The 25,092-nt window shown below is 41.0% G+C and overlaps 1 protein-coding gene across 5 annotated transcripts in view; it reads left to right on the forward strand.

The window, feature by feature from the left end:
• The window catches only part of LOC128863436 (potassium voltage-gated channel protein Shaw), a 57,246-nt gene that overhangs the window by 3,319 nt on the left and 28,835 nt on the right, over positions 1-25,092 (forward strand). The window lies entirely within an intron of this gene.

Here is a 25,092-nt window from a genome sequence, read left to right on the forward strand (position 1 = left end):
ATGCATTCCAACGACCCAATCAGCAAAGACACGACGTTGTTGATGATCGGCCGGCTTGAGTTTTTGTATTAACTGGACTTTATAAGACTTAAGACCCAAATCTTTATGCAAAATACATTGTAATGACGTTTGTGTAATGTCTACTACCAAAGAATGACGAGGAATGGACAAAACTGGGTTTTCTTCAACCCTTTCGGCTACAACAGCAATATGTACGGCTGTTCTTGAGCGACGTGCACGGGTTTTATTCTTCACATCTCTCACTTGACCCAACAGCTCGAATTTTTTCACCAATGTCTGTATTGCGGTTCAGCAAGGTGCTTCACGATGACCCAAAAATGTTCGAGTTTTCGAGTTTTACGAACCGTCTCTGCCAAATTTTCACCATTTTTATCGTTCCATTTTTATAAATGGCGTAGTTTCTACTTGTCAAATATCAAAAAATGACAGCTGCAAAAGTGACATCTACCTAAAAAGCGAGCTATTCAAAATAACTCCTGTTATTGGAAAACCCTTATGTGCATATGCATGTAACGGGTGTTTTTTTAGCTGCTTGAGAACTATCGATATCGATAACTCTGGTTTGACACCTGAGAGTGACTCTTTTTGGGTGCTTGGCTGAACTTTTCTTCCTATTTATGGCGTGCGTCTTGATATTTTACCACAAATGGAGGGACCAACAGTTTTAAGTTTACTCCGAACGGTAAATGCCTGTATTATGAGGAGCTTTTTCATGACAGAAATACACTCGGAGGTTTATAAGTGCCTGCCACAGGGGCAACATCTAATAGAAAAACCTTTCTCTTCATTTTGGTGTTTCCCGGAGATTCGCACCTACGTCTTTCGAATGATAGTCACGCACCAAGCCATTCGGCTACGGCGGTCGCCCGAGGCAAGGTTAGGATAGGAATATCTGGGAGATCTGAGTAGAGCTCAGAGACCCGACAAGGGTCCATAGTGCGCGTAGTGTTGTTGGAGTCGTGTTAAACATAATTCGTGGTGCATGTCTTGACGAGTTTTAATAAACAGTTTAAACTTTTGTGAGCAGATCTTTGTCGCCTTCAGAGATGAAAACCATACCGATCCCCGGCAGTTGTAACGAGGTCTGCTTAGTGGCAGTGACAGTGGCAAAGGAGGTGTTCTAAAGTAACGTTTTCTTCTTTAAAAGTTACATACCGCGTTCTGGACTAATCCTATTTTAGCTGCGTGAGGTATGGAGTGTGTAATAAGGCTTGTAAAATGTCTGAGAATAAGATGGCTTCAACACGTACTTAGAGTGCCCAAGGGGAGAACAGCCTGAAAGGCAGTTGAATTACACCCTATTGGAAGCCAAAGAAGGGGACACTCCAGAAGAAGAGGACTCGAAGACGTGGAAGTTGGCCTTAAAAAGCTAAACGTGCGGCGGTGGCAGGAGGTAGCCTTAGATAGAGACAGATGGCGCAAGGTTGAGAATGGAGCAATGGTGTACCGAGGACTGTGATGCTAAGAAGAAGAAGAAGAATAAGAATAAGGAAAAGAAGTAATATGATGTGAGATAATGTCCCGTCAGTACTCCAATATTTTACATTCCTTCCTTGGAAGTGATAAAATAAAGTTTGTAATTTTCCTGTTGCAAGTTCGTAGTAATATTTTGGCAATCCAGTGAAAGGTCGAGGCTTCCCATATAGACTGCGCTTGCAGAGTTAGTTCTTCGTTTATTTCCGTTTTCAAAACTGAGAGTGAGCAATATATGTGCTGTGAAGCAGGTGCCTGCCTCAGCAAGCTCGTTTTAAAGTTCTTAAGAAGGACCCGATATATAGCTTCTATTCAAAAAGTACCCGTAATAGTCAAAATTACTATTTTTTCAGGTTGCTATTAGAGTTCTAAAATCTTTGGAAGCAAGCTTTGCTATCTCTGAATGTATTCTTGGTCAGAGATGTCAGTATTTGCTTCGAATTCTCGTCTTTGTAGGAGGTACTAATTCTCTTCTTCCAATCGAAGATAACTGCGGCTAAGGCTCACCAAGTGGTCTTAAGTACTTATAGTGAGACTGTAATAAGTGAAGGCACGTGTCACGAGTGAGATGAATGCTTCCAGTGCAGCAAAAAGGAAGAGTCACGGCAGCAAGGTTAATTAAAACTAAGTGAAACCGTCAGAGTGGACCGGTAACGAACGCAGTTAATACGTTTAAGCCGAGCACTAAAGAAAAATGAGAAAATTTATCGTCCTACTTAACAAATCTTGGCCTCTGCTGCAAAAGGGTTGAGGACATACTCTTTGTTTTTGAATTTTGATTGGAACGGCTAAAGCGTAAAACTTAAAAACCGCTAGGTTGTTCCCCCAGTTTCTGTAGCGTATTAAACGAGTACGTACCCATGCGCGGCTTTCATCTCTAGTTGTCCAGATATTTCCGTATCTTCTTTCTTTTTGGCTCCGCTAATTGGGTATAGAAGTCTAAGTGAAAAGGAGTTCAGAAGGTGTGGTCAATCTGACGTCACCGGGGTCATGATAACGTTTTGTTTACGACAAAACTCAAATTTTGATGTGAGCGAGATCGAACTCGGAATGGCAAGGCTTCTGGTGTGAACGCTATTACTCTAGTATAAAACTGATTGATTGAGTGAGAATATACATTTTACCAGACCGAGAACGAATCGTTACTGGCTCTTTGGTGGGGAGTGGCTCTAATGTTTAATCTAAGCTCTGTTAGTAGTGTATCGTTTTCACTTCGAAAAATTTGAATAAAAAATAATAAGACTCTAGCACAAATGAAAGTAAGATAGCCTAATTAATGAGATAGTGGCAGCGTCCAAAGTCGAGAGATCCTTCTGGTAACTAGTAGCGCACCCGAAGGAACTTTTAGAGCTAGCACAGTTGATGCTCTCGAATTTGGAGAGTATCCTTAGCGTAAGTAACCAAGCGTTCTGTGCCGATAGATAATTTTTCAAGGTCTTCCAAGCAGAGATATATGCCATTCGTCTATGTGCAGAGATAAACTTAGACAGAAATTTACGGAATGAACGAATTGCCATTCTGAGCGTCAATCAGCTGGCACTCAAGGCTTTGTCATCCTGTGAGATCAAGTCCTCACTGGGTTTTGAGTGTTTCGAGAAACTGAATCTACTAGGAACGCACAATCGCATCCGGCCAATTTAGGTCCCAGGACATGCGGGTTTAACTGGGAACGCAATAGCGAACTAATTGGAGAAAGAGGCTGCAGCCTCGCTATGGAACAACACACCATCTAGGAGGATCATAGGAGTGAAGAGTTAAGCTAAGGGAGGGCAGCCAGAACCAAACTATGGGGCTACCCCAGGCGAAATTCTTACTAGGCAGGTACAACCAAAAGAGGTTTAAAAACTTACAATCCCAAAAACTCCCCAACTGAGAGGGCTTACGGGCATTATCACAAGCAACTGCAGACTCCGTAGTAATCTGCACATGATGAGAACATGGTCCGTTGATATTGTCGTTTCTGCGACCAATCCCAGGAGACTCCAATGCACCTTCTCCTGGAATGCAGCGTTATAGCGTGGAGAAGGTTGAGAAAAGTCGACCAACTGCAGCCAGAAGAAAAGCGCATACGCTCAATTCAACCCTATTCTATCTTGGGTTTAAAAAGGGGACTGGGTATGGATGAGGTACTGTGATGAGTAGGAGGCTCAAAAACCCATCAGGTCAGAGTGCAAACCTCAAAGTAATCTAATATAATCTAATGCTTACCGGGCATTGTCCGTTAGGTACCCAGGCGGTGAAATGTGGGATTACTTCAAGCAATCCTTTCTGCAGAAGCTGTCTGGAGGATGAGGTGGAATCATCTTAGCACTTTCTCCTCAGTTGTGGATGAGATGTAAGCATCTCAGTAACTTCTCTTCAGCTGTCCCGCTCTCGTCGGGCTAAAATTCAGGCATCTGGACTCTCATTTTTTTGCTGCACTTGCGGATATAGCAGAATTGTACATCTGTTGAAATTTATCATTTGTTTGAAGAGGTTAAGGCAATTGTAATAGGCAACCACTTAGTCTACCTTGGTCCACCTCTAAACCAAAGCTTCCTCTTTATTTTTCAACCTATTTGGTTCTTCTCACTCTGTTTTCTTCTGTATGGCATCACAACAGACGAATTTGATTCTTTGTCCAAATGGGCTCTTACATGAGCAGCCATTTACCTTATTCAGATTTAGATTTGTTGGAGGTTTGCACTGCGGCCTGATGGGGTTTTGTGCCCTCAAAAGCAATAGAACACCCTAAGATAATTTTCTGCCATAGAGACCTTTTGGGAAATCACCTGACGAAGTGAATTTAGTCAGAGCTGGAATTAGTTGGAATATAATTTTCTTATAAGACTTGAGACTACGGAAACCCATTTAGCTTTTCTCTAAAACACATCTGATGCGGACTTTGGCGAAATTATGTGCTTTCCTCTCCAGCCAAAGTAGCTCACTCATGCAAAAAAATACGTAGATAAAAGAGATGCGACTGCATAAATTTATTAACGAAGAAGTTCGCAAAAAACTTCAAAGAAATCTATAAACAAAACTATAATTTAGCATACGAACTCGAATCATATTTTTCATCAGTCTGTATTAATATTTACACATAGATGCGAATGCTTTTATGTCAATACTTTTGTATACAAATACGCACAGCATTTTGCTGTCTGCCTGCTGCGTTCAACTATCGGCTTTAATTGACAACTCAATCGACAAGCGATTCTCGCATTTTACAAAATTCAAAACCCATCAACAGCCAAATAAAGTAACATATTTTTATGAATATACAAACAAAAGTCATTTGCTTGCATGAATATAAGTGTCTGCACCAACTGTGCACACCATATAAATGAATGCCATAAAATTTTGAGAATCTTTTCCATTTCAAAGCGTTACGCCGTTGTTGTTATTTTGGAAATTTTCGGCAATGATGTGTGAAGTGTTTAATTATTAAATTGAAATAAAAACGAAAATCAATAGGAAAAATTGATGGCTGTGCGAATTTGCATGGCCAAACATGAATTCCACTTGCACGTACTGAACCCAAAATGCCCGTCTAGGCAGCACATAGAGCAAATTGACGGCCAGGCGTGCCAATGCTGGATGGAAGTGTGGAAGCGTGAGGCAAACGAAAGTTTTGCAATAATATGCGGGAAAAGGGGGTCGCCGAATGTTAAAGTGCTTGTGGCGTTGATTATACTTGAAAAAAGGGGCACATTATACTTGATTTAGAGCTTTTAGCTCCAACAAGAGTAAGGCCATGCCGATGTTGCTCATACGCAGAGGCCACCCGCCGTTACACTTTTGGTGGGCATACATACCTACACACACATATAATTGTTATTTTTTTGGTACGTAATAATTTTTTTTGTTTTATTTGTTTTCGTTATTTCATGAACGCTCTCGCCGAGTGAGCTTGCGCGTGACTAGCTCTCTGCACTAGGTCTAGAGTTCGATCCAGACTCTGGGCATGAAACACAAGAGAAGCAATTTTTTTTTCTAATAGCAGCCACTCTCTGGCACGCAAAAGCAAGCCTACGAATCGGTCGCTGACATGAAAAATGCAACATCAGGAGCAGGCGTAGCTCGGCCAAGCGCTTAACAAAGACTGTTAAATATTTACGTGACAAAAATTGTTACTTTTGTTGATATTTGTTTATTTGTATTTGCGTGCGTTGTAAGTAATATAACAATTGGCGTGCATACATACGAATATCCACATTTATATGCCTGCATGGCTTTGTATAAATTACAGTTCTGTATTTGTTAATAACAGAAATTTAAAATTCTCTAATGGAATGCGATCTGTGCGACATGTGAAAAATATGCCTACATTTTTTTTAAATAATTTTATAAGGATTTATAATGAAAGCTTTAAGCTGCATATTTTAGTTTTAGAAGGCTAACTTTTTATTGCGTTTTTTTGAGAAGCTCAGTGATTATTTATTTAGTTCAAGTTAATGTGGTTTTACATCCTAATAGACTACGATTACAATTCAGAAGAATATAAAATGAAAAATATAAATAAGAAATTTCAAATTTCTTAAAATAACCCGTTTGAGAAAATCTCTAAGCAATAAAATATTCAAAAAATTATATTAGGTACGCAACTAAGTCCGCGGCTGTTTGCCAATAGATGCCGCCAGCAGTGTGTGCTAGTCGATTCTAACATAACCTAAACGTCATAAACCAAGCTTAGACATGTGATAAACAAACCGCTTCGACACATTAGTGATTTTGTTTTGGTATCATATACTTTTGGTATTGTGAAAATGTCTGATTTAGTGCCGAATAATAGTCATTTGCGGGAAGGAAGTGTTGATTTTCCTCTTTCATTCGAAAAAAACGGCGACTCAGGCGCATTGAGAGCTACAAAGGGTTTATGGATATGCTGCTTTAAGTCAAACAACGTGCCAAGATTGGTTCCGTCGCTTCAAAGACGGTGATTTTAATGCTGACGACCGTCCGCGTGAAGGAAGGCCAAAAACCTTTAAAGACGCTAAATTGGAGGCATTGCTCAATGAGGATCCATGTCAAACGCAAGAAGAGCTTACTTCAGTATTAGGAGTTACCCGCCAATCCATTTCCAAGCAATTGCGTGCTTTGGCGATTTGGGTTCCTTATGAGTTAAAACCAAGGGATGTTGAACGTCGTTTTTTCGCCTGTGAACAACTGCTCCAGCGGCAAAAAAGGCAAAAAGGAAGGGTTTTCTTCATCGCATCGTGATGGGGGATAAAAAATGGACTCAATACAGCAATCCAAAGAAAAGATAGTCATGGGGACTGCCCGGTCATGCTTCTACGTCGTCGCCTCGGCCGAATATTCACGCTGCAAAGGTTATGCTATGTATTTGGTGGGACCAAGTTGGTGTTATTTATTACGACCTGTTAAAACCAAGCGAAACCATCACTTGATATCGGTATCGACTTCAATTGATGCGATTGAGCAGAGCACTGCGGGGAGGCATGAAAAAGTGATTCTACAGCATGACAACACTCGGTCTCACGTTGCCAAACCCGTTAAAACCTACCTGGAAACACTGAAATGAGAAATCCCACCCAACCCGCCATATTCTCCAGATATTGCGCCGTCCGATTATCACCCGCTTCCGATCGATGGCAGATGGCCTAGCTGACCAGCAGTTCCATTTATATGAAGACATCAAAAAATGGCTTGATCCGTGGATAGCCTCAAAAGATTAACAGTTTAACCGCGACGGTATACGAGATCTACCAGAAAGATGGGAAAAGTAGTAACCAGCGGAGGGCAATAGTTTCAATAATTCACTTGTAACCATTTTTTCAGAATAAAGTTGTATTTTCATAAAAAAACAGCGAGAACTTAGTTGCGCACCTTATATTATAACTGCTTTTGATCACTTTATCTTGTTTTCATATTTATGTGTAGTTTTGGTTTAGAAACAAAAATTATGGCGCATGAAAAAGCTTTGTCTGACATATTTTAGCATAGAGCGAGAAAGACCTTAAAATGCGAGATATGTTTTCAAACTAAAAATAAGCAAAACTGGGGTTTTACATTACTTCTAAGCCAAGGATGCTACTAGAAAACCAAAACTTAGCGCTAGAGATATTCGGGAAATCAAATATTTAGCTAGAAATATATCAAATAGCCCAGCTGAAACTAAAGCCACCCTTAATTTGCCAGTTACTACTTCGTGTGCAACAACTTTTGCAAGCAGATTCTTGTCTAAAGTATATGAAATGAGTATCTAAACCTAAGTTAATCACAGGACACAAACAGCCCAGATTGACATTTGCAGAAAACCATCAATTTTAGGAAGATGTATGGGAAAGTGTAATCTTCTTCGATGAAAATAAAATTCATTCTGGACAGACCAGATGGTTTCGAAATGTATTGGCAAACGGAAGAAAAAGGAGGAGGGAATGGCTCGTAATTTCGGTGGAAGTTCTGTTTGGTTTGGGTTTGGGCAGCCATTAGTGTCAAAGGCAAACAGGCCGCCGTAGCTGAATGGGTTGGACACTACCATTTGAAATTCACAGAGAGAACGTCGGTTCGAATCTTGGTGGAACACTATTATTAAGAAATACTGGTCGCCACTAGGAAGGCAATGGCAAACCTCCGAGAGTATTTCTGCCATGAGAAAGCTCCTCATAAAAATATTTGCCGTTCGGAGTCGGCTTGAAACTGTAGGTCCCTCCAATTGTGGAACAACATCAAGACGCACACCACAAAAATCATGCAACAAGACACACAAAGTTAGAGACAAAGAGATTGACAGTTTCCAAAGCCAAGTTTGTTCTTTTCTCATTGAGCAAAACTCCAGATGCTGCAATACCAGATACAGATTTTTTCGACTTTATTAAGCTCCAGAAGTATTTTGGGTTATGCGTAAAGTTGATCTCATACTGCAGAATATACTTATCACATAGAAATTCATTGAGACAAGTAAATGCATGCATATGGAGTAAATATTTTGTGTATGCCTCGAAACTTTTAGTGGCAATCTATTGGGTTAGGGAAAAAGAAATGTCGTATTTGTGATCGAAATTTGGCAAACATTTTTATTTAACGTACTTAGAATTATCCGATTCAAGTCAAATATGCCTCGTTTTGTTCGCAAACTTGTTGCCATTTAGAAGGCAACTTCATTATCCCCCCTTTATAAAACCCCCCTCCTTATTTTCAAAAAACTCAGACAACCAGTTTTCGGAAGCCTCTTTTGAGCCCAACTTGGTATCACCAAGGGCGTTTTGCATGGACCGGAAGAGATGATAGTCACTTGGTGCCAGGCCCAGACTATATGGTGGGTGCGATAGGACATCCCATCCGAGCTCTCGTAGCTTCTGGCGAGTCATCAAAGATGTGTGAGGACGAGCGTTGTTCAGGTGGAACACAACACCATTCCTATTGACCAATTCTGGCCGCTTCTGGTTAATCGCCTGCTTCAAACGGTCAAGTTGCTCACAGTAGAGGACCGAGTTAAGGGTCTGGCCATAGTTGAGCAGCTCATAGTGGATAATTCCCTTCCAATCACACCAAACACACAGCAAAACCTTCCTGGCGTTCAATCCGGGCTTGGCGATGGTTTGGGCCGGCTCGCCGCTTCTCGACCACGATCTTTTTCGCTTGGCGTTGTCGTACGTGATCCACTTTTCATCACCAGTAACCATCCGCTTCAAAAATGGGTCAAGTTCGTTCCGTTTTAGCAGAGAATCGCAAGCGTTGATTCGGTCCAAGAGATTTGTTTGCGTCAACACGTGTGGCACTCAAACATCCAGCTTTTTTTGGAATCCAATCTTCTGCAAATGGTTCCAAACGGTTTTGTGGTCTACCCCTAGTTCCTGACTAATCGAGCGAATGCTCACATGCCGGTCTCTTTGGATAATTTCAACGATTTTATCAGTCTCTACGACGATTGGCCCACCAGTACGGGGTGCATCTTCGACATCTACTACACCGTAATGAAATCTATCGAACCAACGCTGTGCTGTCCGAATCGTTACAGTATCAGGCCCATAAACTTCACAAATTTTTGCCGCCGCCTTCGTTGCATTTTTATCTCTAAGGTAGTAAAAACGTAAAATATGATGAATTTCTTGTTTGGTGGACTCCATCTTTGACGCGTTATAACTTAGACTGAAACGTACGATCACAACACTGTCAAAGAAACACTTGTAGTACAGATTGTCGTCTTCAAATTGCCGTTTAGTGTGACCCGATGCAATAAGTACAACGCAAGATATGTTTAAACGTCGCGCTCAATTGACAAAATACGACATTACTTTTTCCCCAACCCAATATACAATAAGTAAACTTTACACAACTTAGTTCCGCGTTAGTTTATAAACTGTGTTTGGTCGAGCCGGAATGTACTCCATGCAGATTTTCATTATATATGATTGGCGCTTACATCCTTCTTGGATGTTTGCCTCAGCTCTTCCCCCTATTTGTGGCGTGCGTCTTGATGTTGTTCCACAAGTGCAGATTTTCGTTACGTTAATTAAAAAGATACAACAACAACTTCGACTTGTTATATATTATCGGGCCATGGGATGCTGGTGCATGTTAGAATACTTATAAGATAATAATTGAATAGTACCAAACTCCATACTACTCATACATAAGAACCCAAGTATGACGCCATGGCGTATACGTACTTTCACTCTCACACCTGCTCTCTCTGGCTCAAAACCAATGGAAGCCGCATTTTAAGGAGCGCCATTAGTAAAAAATTATACGATACTTTGGAAAATATTGCGAAAATATGTTATTGCACTTGAAACTTACAAAAACAACAAAATGTGTGTGCTCTGCAAGAATTAGACTGATCTACCAGCGACATTCACATGCGACCCTATGCCTCACTACTGAAATGACTTTGCTGCAGTTGTGATTGTGGTGACCGCCGTGGACGAATGGGTTGTTGCGTGACTACCATTCGAAACTCAGAGAGAGAACGTTGGTTCGAATCTCGGTGAAAGATCTAAAAATAAGAAAAAGTGTTTTCTAATAGCGGTCGCCCCTCGGCAGGCAATGGTAAGCCTCCGAGTGTATTTCTGCCATGGAAAAGCCCCTCATAAAAAAATATCTGCCGTTCGGAGTCGGCTTGAAACTGTAAGTCCCTCCATTTGTGGAACAACATCAAGACGCACACCACAAATAGGAGGAGGACACGCAAAAGAAGGGTGTACGCGCCAATAAAAAAAAAAAGTTGTGCAAGAGTTGTGGAAATGAAGCAGTAATTGAGTCGGTACAACACCTCCTGAATGTGAATGTTCTGCACTTCAAAGAAGCCGTGCCAAATATCTTGGCGATTATTTTTTTTAAGACCTGGGAAATTTGCAAAATGCCTCACTGGAGGGATTTAAAAAGATCTAAGTGACTTAAGCTACTTAGTTAGGGGATGGAAACCAAATGCAGGTATCGCAATGAGCCTTAGAGCCACCCAGTATTCTGAATCTAATGTTTTCTATGGGACAGAAATCGCAGAGAGTAAGAAAAAAAGCTGCATACAATTTTTAATCAGCTAATTCGTATTAAGACTGTACGAGTGCGAACTGTAATGTGCAAGTGATGGAAGGGCGCGTAGTTGTATTGATCCTCAAGTGAGAATTTGAGTCACTGAGAACCGTCCATCAGAACTTAGTAAGAGCACATCATCTGCCAAGCACCGTAATTGCAAGAGTGATCCAGACCATGCCGCTATCACTATTCTATTTTTAACACCACCTCAGAAATACTCTTCGTGCGTACGACGTTCCATTCAAACCAAAAATAATTGAGTTTTAACTCAGCTCAAAAAACAATTTTCTCTAATATAATTGCAGGTGATTTGTAGTCGTATTTCGGTATGAATTTTGTATCATATTTGATTTTATTTTGTTGATATGGACCTGCCCCGGTTTATTTATTTTGCTCGTTTCCTTTGCCGAAACTGGCTTTTCGAAGAGCAAGAACTTGTTGCACTAGCATTCTAAGGCCTTTGATGAACTGTTCTCTTATTCTGCCACCGTCTTATGCGACCAGTCTCGATATTTCCAGCGTTCCCATGGCAGTCGATTCTACATTACCGGAATGAGCCGGATTTATATCCTGCCAAGAATTGTCACTCCAGCAGCATTCCGCGTGCATCTACTCCTTTTTTTATTTCTTTATTTTAGAAGAAGGTTGAAATCAAAATGTCAGAAACATTTCAGTGGTGCCGTCATACCACTAATACTATAACAATTATCCACCTCGGCTAATTCTACCCTGGGACCACAAAAGTATAACTTCTGGGTAGAGCCGCGTTTATGTCAGAAGACACAACAGGTACCTGCGTCCCGGTTCCTCTCCTGCAGGCATATGAAGGCTATACACCGTAGATAATGCCAATTACTCCCACTGTGTTTATAGGTGGTTCCAAAGTAAAGAAGACATTGGAAAAGTTGCAGTAGTGTTTTCTTAACTCGCTACTCACTCTGTATTGAGTGTTTCACTTAAACTTCTGTGCTTGTTGCCATCGGTTCGTCAGAGACTGTCTGCCTTCTCTGTTGTTGCAACTGTTGCTGAATCGCTTTGCGTTCCCAATCTATATGGCGAAGTCGCGTCATGATCTTACCTGCGAACGTTTGCGCTGCCTCCCACTTACCGCTGGTGGCGCTTGTTCCAGGATAGCTCGCATCTACTACTCTAAATTTCACTTTAGCCTATTGTCTAAATTACTTGTCTTCTATACCCCAAAACCCTTTGTGAAAAATTGAATGTTTGAGATGCTGCATGACATTCCGTCTGGGAAGGGTGGCTATCCAACAACGACGGGGAGAGGGGATATTTAGAATGCAATTAGCTTTTGAGGGAAATGGTCTTTGTTAGGTGACAAGATTACTAGGATAATAGTCTGGTTAATTGGATGGCTTCCAAGTCCATCCGATAAGTTAGGTTTGTTAAAAGAAATTCGGACTTAAGATGTTGATTGAATCTGAGCTTCTTACTAACAGGGCATGGGCTACTGAACACATTATTGTATGAGAGGCATCTTTTGAATGCTCGTAGCGCAAAGTGGGAAGATTGAGCAAGTGAGTTGTCTGAATTTAATATTATTGTTATTAGAAGGCCATGACTCACAAAAAAAAATCTCATTTCTCATCCCCAAAAACTTATCCTATCCAGTCTTACTCCTGCACAATAGTCAGCGCATTATTTGCATTGTTGCTGCTAAAACAAGAAAGCCTAAGAAAAACACACAGTCATTCATTGCATCATTGGCGCCAGCAAGAGGAAGCGGACAGCCGCGGTAATAGTGAAGATACACCAAATTTAGCGAATTCCTCAACCATCTACGCGACCCCTCTGTCAGAAAAATGTGAAACATAGATGGCTCTCTCAGCAGTAAGAAGACATTATTCCTAAGTAACGACAGGTGGACGTTCCCACTATTTAGGACTGGTAGATTAAGGAAACCAACGCAAGACTGAATCTTGTCGAGGGCCTACGCTCCCAAGAGGAGTGAAAAAGGAATAAAAAACTCACTGCGACCAGAGTTGATCTATTTTGCAAGGCCTATTTTTGTAACTCTTCAGTTTTAGGCTTTTTAAAAATTTTAGCACAATTTTGGGTTTGTTGATCCAAAGATTTCATGGAGATACTACGGTACCACCAAGGTGATGAAGTCTTTGTCTGCCTAATGCAGAACATTCACAAAGCACATGCTCTGGGCTTTCTATGTCCATTTCGCAAAAGCGGCAAACATTGGTCTCAGATAGACCAATATTATTTAAATGATATCTCAATATTATTTAAATATATGCTTACTGCAGCACTTGTAAGGTATCCTGTTAAAAGACGCAGATCTACTCTGCTTAGTGAGAGTAGCTTTTCAGATATTCCTTTGCTGGGTTTTAGAAATTGTTTGGCTTGACGCTGACCGGCACAGTTTAGCCAGTGTGCAGCAAAGTTCCTTTCCTCCCATTTCTTAAGAAATTCATTAATGTTGCTTTTTGTGAGTCCACAGAAAGACTCAGGACCAGCAAGTTGGATATTTGCTCCTCGTTTTGCGAGCTGAGCAGCCATTTTATTCCCCTCATGTCCTTCATGTGTCCCGGAATCTAGCCTAGAATTACTATGTTGAGATTCCTTAATGTGTTGAAAAGGTTTAGGCAATCATTTGCCAATTTAGTGGTGATAGTTGTTGATAGAAGGGCTTTTAGAGCCGCTTGGCTATCTCAAAGTATGTAGATGTGAGTACCTCTCATTTTCCTGCGAAGACATATTTCAATGGCATGTATTTCTGCGTGGCATATTGTTGGGTAGAGTCCCATCGGAATCAATTTTTTTAATTTAGGCCCATTGATTCCTGCCACTGCTCTACCATTTTACAATTTGGACCCATCAGTGAACCATAAATGAGATCCATGTTTGAAAATGTTGTTTGAATATTCAATGCATTAAAGTATTACAAATCTTTGTGGTGTGGCGATTAGTTGCATTGTTGGACGGTTCATTTTCAGTGACGTTCTCCGCAAAAGTTTGGACGCTGTAATTTTAAAGGGCTTGCACGAGAGAAATCTTTAGGCGACGAAGATATTCTAAAAAGCTGATGGCCACCTGACCGAAGGGGTATAGTAGCGCTATTATAATTGTTATAGATTAGATTACGTCCTCAGAGGCGTCCCTAAAAGGCGTCCTCAGAGTTCACTCCAAGCTGTTCTAGGAAAACGTTTTGTAGGGGAGTTTGATTATAGTTGGTGTACAAAACATGACACGAAGTTGCATGAAATACATACTTGAATTCTGCGACATGCCGCAGGTTGTAGCAAAGTTATTAATTGTTAAAAGTTTTAGGTAGGCGTGGAAGCTTTTTTTTGTCGGGACAAACTAGCAAGTACAGCACTTAGCATTTGGGTTCCCTTTTTAATTTTAATCTTTAAATCTACTCGACCTCCGAAGAAATCTAAGTAGATCTTGTGGTACCAAGAAACCACTGATGTGGTCGCTTCTTAACACAGCAGTGCCAAAGACCTCAAGCCTGATTCGAGCGAAGCCCGGGCAGATGCACAGAAAATGGTCTGCCGTCTCATCCTCCTCTCCGCATGCTGGGCAGATGTCTACCCTGCCTGAGATGTCTGCCCTTTCCCATGTGTTTCGCCCATAGAAAGTGGGCCGTCATCAGTCCAACAAGCTGTCTACAGTTTATATGGAAGGATCTACAGTCCTACAGGAGGATCTGCGACAGTCGGTGGGACATGACAGTAGAGAGCTGGAAGCTTACTAAGATCCAAATGTCGGTTGATACCGAAAGTGCGTACACTTTAAGCACCACGGGCACTACCTCCTTTTTACGTGGAATGCTGTGTGTCCGCAACTGTACAATTTTATTGCACATACACTCACACACTTGCAGGAGTATATTTATATAGAAGTAAATCAGCGAAAATTATGGTTGCCCAAGAAAACCACGTCCACACACGATTGACTAAGTGAATTACGCGAAATTGTATTTTGGGAATCACTCTAAGCCCGACCAGGAAAATTATTACATAGAAATTGAATGCACAAAACACGTAATAGAAAATCCAAACAAAACTGTCGGAATAACAAATAAACAAAAAATTTGAAAAGTAAAACAAACTAAATACACTGGACGGGATTAATGGGAAATGATGATGGGCCACATAAAAACGTGGAAGAGCAGAGAACGGGAGGAAGAGTAGTGGGAAAGGGATGAAAAAACTAAAATAAAAATTCAACGCTTTATTTAGAAGGTGAACACAAGCGCTCACATACACACACGCGCGCGTTCATGTATATTGAGTGCCCATTCGTGTATGTCCGCATGTAGAAGTTTATACTTGTGCACGCCGCTGGGTGCATCACTCGCATTTTGTTTACCTAAACAGTCAGAAAACGAAAATTCCAATTTATAAACAAAATAAACAAACTGTGTGTTGACCACAATAATGCTGCTGGGAGGCACATACGAGCACATGCTCGCCCACAGTTGCATGTGAGTAGATATCCTGAAAGGAAATCTGCAAAGAGGGGGAAAAATTCTGCTTCCTCACCAAGCACAGCAGAAATTTTATCATCAAAATATATTGTTTAGTTGGTCATTAGTCCGCGGCTATGGACGACTGAATCTAATGAAATATAGGGTTTTCCAATAACAGGTGTTACAGGTGAATGGATTGCGCTATCGAGAGATGGTTAACGATTTTTTATGACCGGAACTGGATGGTATTCAACTGGACAACGTTTATTTTCAACCAGACGGCGCTACGTGTCACACAAGCAACGAAACCATTGATCTTTTACGGGAAAAGCCGTACAGGTGATCATAATTGGCCACCGAGATCTTGTGATTTAACTCCCTGTGACTTTTTTTTTTGCAGCCACTTGAAAGAAAAGGTCCACGCCAACAGCCCAGGGTCGATTCAAGACCTCGAAGATGGAATTCGTGAGGCTATCGAGGGCATAGGGCAGCCACTTTGCAGCTCGGTTATGGAAAATTCCCTGAAAAGGATATTGTCCTGTAAGCGTGATCGTGGTGGTCATTTGCCTGATGTTATTCTCCTCTTTATAATGAAATAAACATCCGCTCATTTATATTAAAAAATAGCATTTTTCTTTGAATATCAAAATAACACCTCTTATAGGAAAACCCTTTATGTTCTTGCATAATTCTGGGCCGCAAATTATATATTTACTTGTTTACCCAGCCCCTCCTGTATGGATTCCTCGCTTCCAATGGCATTCACTTCGCACTCTCTCTTCTCTTTGAGGCTTTTACTCTAATTAATTTTTAATATTCTAATTACGCTGCTAATTTACCTTAACTATTATTTATGACCGCTTTTTGTGTTCAATTATTCGGAACTGTGTGTATAAATTTCTATGCCCCGCAGTCCCGTGCGCAGCTCTTTTAGAAATCGCGACATCTCTGCAAAGCGTCTAGCAGCCGCTATATATGAAAAATTAGACTTCGATATGTAGGTGTAATTTTTATACTCCGAAATTGCTATATTCGTGCGCTCTACTTCGGAATGTGCCGCGTTTATTTGGAGGCCATGTCACAAATTTTTAATTGACAGGGTTGAATGTGCGCAAAAGGAGTCTCTGAAATTTATGCTAAGATCATTAAAGTTTTCTGATCCTATTCCATCTTACACAACCCGTTTGTTATTGAAATCTTTAGACTTCAACTGGGCTGCCAGTTGCGGCCTCAGAGTCAACTCTTACAAAACGGAACCCCACACTTTAGACTTCCCAAATTAAACAACACTTTCATCAGAAGTTAGGTATCTCAAAGAGCAATCAGGGTAAGGGAGGTTGGCCTCTGTAGACAATTTCTCAAGGGGCCAACGCAGCCGCTGCATCTTTATTCGCTGCACTATGTCTATGTCATCTTAAAGCTCATCAGCTCATCGTTCCATCGTCTGCGATACTCGCCAAAACTCTTTCTCTCAAACATTCCAAAATAATTAGGACTACAGTTATCTGTCCGACTTCTGGATAACTGCAACGTCTACCAAGTAGAAGTCTTAGCCATAAATGAGGTACCTGTGTACCTTAACGCACACGCCGTAACAAATACTACGATAAATATCTTCTCGCATAGCCAGGCTGTCATCCAATCAGTGGATGCAGTTATGCTAATATCAAAGATTGCTCATGAATGCGTGCCAGTTATAAATTATATTAGTCTGCAACACCGTCTTGCGCCAATCTCTCAAGGGATATGGTACCATTTTTGAGCAGTTCATACTGTATTTCTCCGAACTTCGAACAGATCTCTCTATCCACAAACTGGAGTTTGAAGTTCGTGTGCCACGGCAATCTTTCAAAGAGGCGGGATTGGGACGACGGCAAATCTGCACCGAAGCTGTTATCTCTGTCTTCACTGAAGATTCCAAGATAGAATCGGGAGTCCGAGCAGTGGTTTTCTTTAAGCTATTTCCTGAAAATTGCCGAATACTGCGAGTGTTTTTGTGGGCAGAAGACTTTCCGATCCTGCAGGCATGCAAAATGCTTAAGGAACTTGGGAGTGAAGGAGATATTAACATTTTTCCCGATAGTCAAGCCGCGATTAAGCTCTGACGATGCCATGACGACGTGCAGATCTAAATTAGTAAGGGGAGAACAAATTTCTTGGCTGTGTAGAAAACTTTTCTCTGATCTGGGTTTCAGGACACAGGAACTTAGAGAGAAATGAAATTGCTGGTAAGTTTGATCAGAAGGGGTTGACTCAAGTGGTCTCAGACATCTCCTACCTGGCCATCGGCATTACTCGGACTGTTATTAAAGGGGAATTGCACAACTTATTTCTCAGGAAAGCGCAGAAGAGATGGAGCCCCATTTCTTCGTGTACTTTTTCGATCCAGGTACAATAGATGCAGGACTTAGAAAGTGCTGGGGACTCCATGCCACGAAATTTCCAAATTCGTAGCTGTATCAACTGGTCATTGGACAATCGGCACACATGCAGAAAAGCTAGGTGATGAGCTTGCCAGGAAGGGGTCGACTGAATTGGTCTCAGATACCTCCTACCCGGTCATCGGCATCCCCCGACTATTGTTAAAGGCGAATCGCACAACTTATTTCGGAGAAGTGATGAATCTCCTTTTCTGCTTCAAAGTATTAATTTTCTCACACCTCTTAGAATTCTTCGCACTTCATGTTTTAGATGTGATATCCAAATCTGACTTGCTAGATTTCTCAGCTTCAAAGAAAGAATTTTCTGTACTATGGAACTCTATCTTTTCGTTTAGTTAGACGTAGTTAGGTTAGGTAAGTTAGGTTGCTTATCGAAGACAAGACACTCGGCGGCCCTAAGGTCCATTGAGATACCTGCATTTGATTTCCATCCCCTAACAAAGTTGCTTAAGCCACTGAGATCTTTTTAAGAAGGTAACTAATCCCTCCAGTGAGACATTTTGCAAATTTCCCAGGTCTTCAAAAAAATAATCGCCAAGATATTTGGCACTGCTTCTTTGAAGGAGGACATCCACAGTGGAGGACATTCAATTTCTTCTTGATCTCCACAGCTCCTGCATAAGCCATTGTGAGGTGACGCGTTGTTTTTGAATAACTTTTTTACTAAATTAAAATTTAAAAAAAATAAAAAAAAAAAAATTGAAAAAAAAAATTGAAAAAAAAAATTAAAAAAAAAATTTTTTTTTTAATTATGAATTTTGAGGGTGGAAGTCTTTGTTTTGATCTTTAGAGACTGAATACGAGGGGTGCCTTTTATATTGCGGGATTAGAGAACAAAAACAAATTTTAATCATCGAAAATCACTTTATTGTTTTTCAAAATATTCTCCATGAAGATCTATACACTTTTGCATGCGTTTGAACCAATTGTCGAAGCACTTTTGCCACCCTGAATGAGGTACCTCCAAAACATGCATTCTGAATGCCGCAACCGCTTCTTCAGGTGTCGAAAAACGTTGACCTCTCAGTTTGTTTTTTACGTACGGGAATAAAAAGAAGCCATTCGGTGCCAAGCCAGGACTATATGGCGGATGACCCATTAATTCGATGTTTTGGGTGCTCAAAAACGCAGTTGTGTGAGCCGATGTGTGAGAGCTCGCATTGTCCTGGTGAAGAGTGATCCGTCTTTGGCGATTGGTTTTCCTAATTTCTTGGAAGACAACTGGCAAACTAGTGGTACGGTTGGATTTTGCTCATCTTGAAACACCCATACAATCGACTGCTGTTTACTTTCGGGCTCATACGCGTAAATCCATGATTCATCACCTGTCACGATGTCATAGACGTGTTTCGAAGCCCCGCGATCGTATTTTTTGAGCATTTCATTCGACCAATCGACACGAGCCTTTTTTTAAGCGATTGACAAATTGTGTGGGATTCAACGCGAACAAATTTTTTTGACAGTCAAATGTTTATGCAATATTGAATGTATGCTGGTCCCACTAATGCTTAAGATTGTCTCAATCTCACGATAGGTCGCATGACGATCTTTCAATATCAGTTCGCGCACAGCATCAATGGTTTTCGGAACAACAACTGATTTTGGACGACCTTCACGAAATTCGTCTTGGAGTGAACTACGACCACGATTGAATTCACCATACCATCGATAAACACTGGTCCTTGATGGAGCTTCATCCCCAAAAAATGAATGAAGTTCATCCATGCAATGCTGCTGAGTTAATCCACGTCGAAAGTTGTAAACAATAATCGCACGAAAATGTACACAATTTAATTCCATTTTTGGACCGAGATGAATCTTTTAAGTTACTGTAAACAACACAAATAGCACTGGTATTTCAAAACGTTCTGAGTACGTAAAATCCAAAAAATGTCAGACTTTGCGATACAGCTGTCAGTTGCCAGATTGCAAGATCAGGGTTGCCAAATCCTGCCAAATAAAAGGCACCCCTCGTACATTTTGTATACTGCAGCAGCCTCATTCACAAGTGTCAAATATGATTGATGTACGACCCCATTTGCAAAAATTGTTAATCTTCCGATAGGGTGTTTAATTTTGCGCCAACTTGTAAATATTCTACTTTACTTTATATTCTAAAGTTCAGCTTGCCCACTACTGGATACATTCAGGCTCATGGCTCATTCCGAAAACGCAAAATATACAAAACTAGCAACATTTTTATCACCAACCAAAAAACTCAGAATATTTATATCGAGTCCATCTTTTTTAATCAATTATTTCACTTAAATTAAATATTAACTTAGGAAACATTAGCATGATAAAAGTAATAATGCAATGAAAATTGTAGTTTGTTTTAGGTGCGCATATTTCTATATCCAAAATATACAAAAAATAATTACAGAACAATTTAAAATTAAAATCAAGTTATTATGTAGAAAATTCGGGGAAATTTCAGTTACCAAAAAAAAAAACAAAAACCAATCCAATCAAAATAAAGAAATCTGAAAAAATCTGAAATGAAAAATCAAATACTAAAATTCACAAATTTATGGCTCATAATGAAACAATAAATAGATTTTCAGTAGGGTAGGAGGGTAAAAGGGTAAGAGGGTAGGAGGGTAAGGAGTTGAAATTATTTTCACAATGCTCTGAGTATTATTTTCATGTTTGTTTGCAGTTGTTATTGGAAATAAGGGCAAAGTGTGTATGTATGTGCCGCCGCATATTGACGTTTTGACTGGCGGCGTGGGTGTTTAATGAATTAATTATGGTAGTGAGTTGTTATTAAGCTGTGTTTATTCACATATGCAGTAAATGATTTGCTAAATATTTGGACAAGAGATTTGATTTCAGCGAATAAAGTGATTAGTGATTTTCAAATCGAGTGGCTCATGAATATGCGTATGAGTCAGCACAGCGAAGTGCGTCAATTTTATGGCTGTGGCTCTATGAAATGAGGAGACTCTGACAATTAGAGCGCAATTAGATGTTCAAATGTAGGTTTAAAGCTTCCAGAGCTATGTTAATGAGCATAGACACCTGCAAAGAATAAAGAATGTAACTCTGCCTCTGTCAGTATGAGGGCTGCCTTTTCTACTTTGCGTCCAATAGTGAACACACAGTAAAATAATAATTAAAATGGTTTCATTGTTTTTGCAAAATATTCTCCTAAGACGACAATATACTTCGGCATTCGCTTGAATCTATTTGCAAAGCCTTTTTGCCACTCAGAAGGGGATAACTCCAAAACGAGCTGTTTAAAGGCTTCATCAGCGTCTGCAGGCGGTGAAAAAACGTCGAGTTTGCACTTTATTTTTTATGCTCGGCAACAAAAATAAATCATTAGGTGCCAAATGGGGGCTGTCAGGCGGATTACCCATTAATTCGATTTTTCAGTGCACAAAAACTCTCTCCCGATGCGGGAGAGCTCGCATGGTCCTTGGTGAAAGGTAATTTTTCTTCTCTAGTCAGAAGGTCGTTCTCGTTTATCCAAGAACACAACAATACACTTTTTGGGTTCCCGGCCACTCTGAAGTGGAGGGAAATAAAAGAGCGGATGAATGTGCAAGGAAAGGCTCTGCTGGATCTTCACCGAGTGGTACAGGACCTTAGCATTCTTCTAAACGAACTGTACACTGCGATTGACTTGAGTGTAACCACGGAAACTAATAGAAGGTGGTCTCTGACTACTAACTGTGGCGTCTCCAAAGCGATCTGGCCAAAACTGGATCTTAAAAGAACAAAATATCTGCTTGAACTCAATAGACCAACTATCAGCGTCCTCATAGGTGTTATAACGTCACTTATACATGGATCATTGGTACCTTAGCTAGTAGAATGGGTGCATACATACTACTGTGGGCAAAAAGTAAGGTGAATTTATTTCGCGGGATTAAAATTTCGCTCTAGTTATTTTTTTCATGAGTTGGCAGCACTGTTAATAACATCTGGGCCAACTTTCATATGAATGTCATTATCAGTAATATATTTACGCCTGTGTTTACCAAACGACCAAGAGTGCATTTTTCGATTTGTACAATATCTGATTTGATTGAGCAGAGAAGTGCCATCAAATTTTGTTTGCGTAATGAAATTTCGGCTGCGGAAACATTTAGCATGTTGCAGAAGGCATTTGGTGATTCGACCATGTCGCAGAAAAATGTTTATAAGTGGTACAAAGACTTCAAAGAGGGTCGAGAACGTGTTGATGACTTGGATCGCTCCGGACGACCATCGACATCAACAGATGACCAACACGTCAATAAAGTGAAGGAGTTAGTGCTCAAAAATCGTCGGTTGACTGTTAAAGACCTTACTGATATGATCGGAATATCAGAAGGATCTGTGAAAACCATTTTGAAAGACCATTTGGGCCTACGAAAAGTCAAGTCTCGTTTGGTACCAAAAACTCTCAATTTCTTGGAAAAAAGTCGTCGCGTTGATGTGTGTGAAACAATGCTTTCAGACTATCAGGACAATCTCAAATGCATCATTACGGGAGATGAGACTTGGATTTATGCTTACGACCATGAAGCAACCGACCAATGAAGCGAATATCGTGCTAAAGGCGAGGCCAGACCGAAAAGATCACGTCAAAGTTGTTCAAAAATAAAGGACATGATGACAGTTTTTTTCGATTTTCGTAGTGTGGTGCACTATGAATTCCTTCCACCTGGCCAAACTGTTAACAAGGAATATTATTTGAGCGTTATTCGTCGTTTACGTGAAGCAATTCGTCTAAAAAGACCAGAATTATGGGCCAACAACTCTTGGTTTTTGCATCACGATAATGCACCGTCTCACCCTGCACTCGTTCTTTGTGACCATTTCGCCAAAAATTCCACGCATATCGTTCCGCAACCACCGTATTCGCCTGATTAGGCTCCGTGGGACTTCTGGCTATTCCCAAAACTTCAGAGACCACTCCGGGGAACGCGTTTCGAGTCGATTGAGGAGATAAAAGCTGAATCGTAGAAGGTGCTGATGGCTATACCGGAAATGGACTATTTGGCATGTTTCGGGGATTGGAAAAATCGTTGGCATAAGTGTATTTCATCGAGAGGGGATTATTTTGAAGGGGATGAAATTGATTTACAAGGATAAATAAAGATTTTTCATTTTACAACAAAATTCACCTTACTTTTTGCCCACCGTAGTATAAATATATCCAAGATTCGTCACCTTTTACGATGTCATAGACGTACTTTGAGAGAGGATGGTTCCATGTGTAGAAGTCCATGTGGGAAGTCACTGATCACCATTCACTTGGGAGTGGCCAGGAGGATTCTTCTGCATATGGTACAAGTACCGCACAACTTCTAGGCTTCGCCCAAGTATCCTCTAAGTAGCTTCCAAATATCAGTTGTGCGCTGAGCTTGCGATCCGCTACGTAAAAATCCTCCACCAATGAAAATTAAAACAAAGCCTCGGAACTGCCTACTTCGATGACGATCCCTGCGAACGAATTAAGGGTTATGATTTGAGGGCATGCACCTGGAATGTCTGGTCCCTTAATGCGGGAAAGTGCCGTCTCGTTAATGTCCTCATGATAACAAAGGCTGACTGTCATTTCATTACCATTCAAGAGATGCGATAGACGTAGCAAGGCAAGAAGAAGATTGGGCCTTGCGACGTCTACTACAGCTGCCATGTAAAGGAACGCAGATTTGGTGTTCGATTTATAGTGGGAGAGACGTCCCCAAGTACTTTCGTTCACTCCGGTGGACGAGCGTCTCGCAATAATCCGCACCAACGCGAGATTTTTCAACATCTCGCTCATTTGCGCCCATGCCCCGATGGAAGAGAAAGACGATGCGACCAAAGATTACTTCTATGAGCGCCTGGAACATTCCTATGAGCGCTGCCCACGTCACGATATAAAAATCTTGCTTGGCGGCTTCAATGCCAGGGTGGGCAAGATCCGGTAACGGGCAAATGCTAATCGACTGTGGCCCAAAATTAAACATTTCATCGGAAGATTTATAATTTTTGCAAATGGCGTCATACGTCAATCATATTTGACACTTGTGAATTAGACAGCTGAGGTATACAAAGGGTCTGCAACCTCTAAAGGTCAAGGCAAACATTTCCATCGATTAAAATTATATTTGTTGCAGTAGAAAAGTTATTTAAAACAAAAATGGATGATTTTATTCTGCGCCACCTTGTGTATTAAGCCGGGATGACGGAAACTCCTGAGTGAGGATATTCGGAGGGAGCCCTTGCGAGGTGCCCACTTGGACAAGTATTAAGAATTCGTCCGTTGCAATACTTTACGAGGGGAAAAGAGAAGGAAAGAAACCAGTTAGGTGGGAAAGAGGAAGAAGGGTTTTGGAATCATAGGATGATGACCAACAGTGGCTATTTACTTTCTTATTAGCCGCCTGATGGATTTCACCAGGTGTGTGATATTCAAACCGCAATGTCTGCAGGTGTAACAAAAAATGAGACTTCAGATGTCTAAATCTTTACTCGACGAGAGCAGGGCAGCAGGGTGCTGAGATGATTCCACCTCGTCCTCCAGGCAGCTTCTGCAGAACGGACTTGAAACAATCCCAAGTCTCACCGCATGGACACCTTACGGCCTATGTCCTGTAAGGATACCTAACAAAGTCGGTGGCGGCGGCTTCGTTAGCCTTAGAAGTTGCCTCGAATGCTTCCAATCTACCCGTGGCCAGAAGGATTTCGCGACTTTGCACATTTGCGCACAAGCCCAGCGCCCGCTGAGTTGACGTGAGGCCTATCTTTCCAGAAGTAGACCACAGGTTCTGAAGGGAACCCCAATCCTCTCATATTGCGATGAAACCGTCTGCAGTGTGCCCTGACTAGCCAGCTCATCAGTGCAGTAGTTTCCCTCTATGACGCTGTGACCGGGAACCCAAATGAGCCTAATATCGAAGTATTCGGGGATGCAGTCGAGGGAGAGATCAGGCATTCCCCGACTAATTTCGAACGCAGAAACAACGAGCCTAAATCCCTAATTGTCGCTTGGCTGTCAGAGTAAATATTTACGTTCTTTACCGTAATTACAGAAGTAAGCAACTAATCCACTGCATTCTTGATTGCGGCTACTTCCGCTTGGAAAACAATACAGTGGTCCGGAAGCTTAAATTTGAGCTTGATGAGGAGCTCCTCGCAAAAGCCATCTGTAAACATGTTTGCCTATGTGCCTGTCTCCAAATATTACATTCCAAATGAGACCTAACGAAGCCGATAAATAATTTTGTATGTGCATTTACGTGGATTTTA

This window comes from Anastrepha ludens, chromosome 5 (assembly GCF_028408465.1).
Source record: "Anastrepha ludens isolate Willacy chromosome 5, idAnaLude1.1, whole genome shotgun sequence".
Classification (NCBI taxonomy): domain Eukaryota; kingdom Metazoa; phylum Arthropoda; class Insecta; order Diptera; family Tephritidae; genus Anastrepha; species Anastrepha ludens.